Raw genomic sequence first — 889 nt, 5'->3', positions numbered from 1 at the left:
GATGAACACTGATGAACACTGATGAACACACAGATGAACAGATAAACACAGATGAACACTGATGAACACTGATGAACACTGATGAACACTGATGAACACTGATGAACACACAGATGAACACAGATGAACACAGATGAACAGATAAACACAGATGAACACTGATGAACACTGATGAACACAGATAAACAGATAAAACCTGATGAACACTGATGAACACAGATAAACAGATAAAACCTGATGAACACAGACGAACACAGATAAACACACAGATAAACACTGATGAACAGATAAAACCTGATGAACACTGACGAAAACACTGACGAACACAGATAAACAGATAAACACACAGATAAACACTGATGAACAGATAAAACCTGATGAACACTGACGAAAACACTGACGAACACAGATAAACAGATAAACACACAGATAAACACTGATGAACAGATAAAACCTGATGAACACTGACGAAAACACTGACGAACACAGATAAACAGATAAACACACAGATAAACACTGATGAACAGATAAAACCTGATGAACACTGACGAAAACACTGACGAACACAGATAAACAGATAAACACACAGATAAACACTGATGAACAGATAAAACCTGATGAACACTGACGAAAACACTGACGAACACAGATAAACAGATAAACACACAGATAAACACTGATGAACAGATAAAACCTGATGAACACTGACGAAAACACTGACGAACACAGATAAACAGATAAACACACAGATAAACACTGATGAACAGATAAAACCTGATGAACACTGACGAAAACACTGACGAACACAGATAAACAGATAAACACACAGATAAACACAGATGAACACAGATGAACATAGATAAACACACAGATAAACACTGATGAACAC

This window comes from Sinocyclocheilus grahami, unplaced genomic scaffold (assembly GCF_001515645.1).
Source record: "Sinocyclocheilus grahami isolate Dianchi unplaced genomic scaffold, SAMN03320097.WGS_v1.1 scaffold3052.1, whole genome shotgun sequence".
NCBI classification, from domain to species: Eukaryota; Metazoa; Chordata; class Actinopteri; order Cypriniformes; family Cyprinidae; genus Sinocyclocheilus; species Sinocyclocheilus grahami.
The sequence above is the reverse complement of the archived record's forward strand: the minus strand, read 5'-3'. Positions refer to the sequence as shown.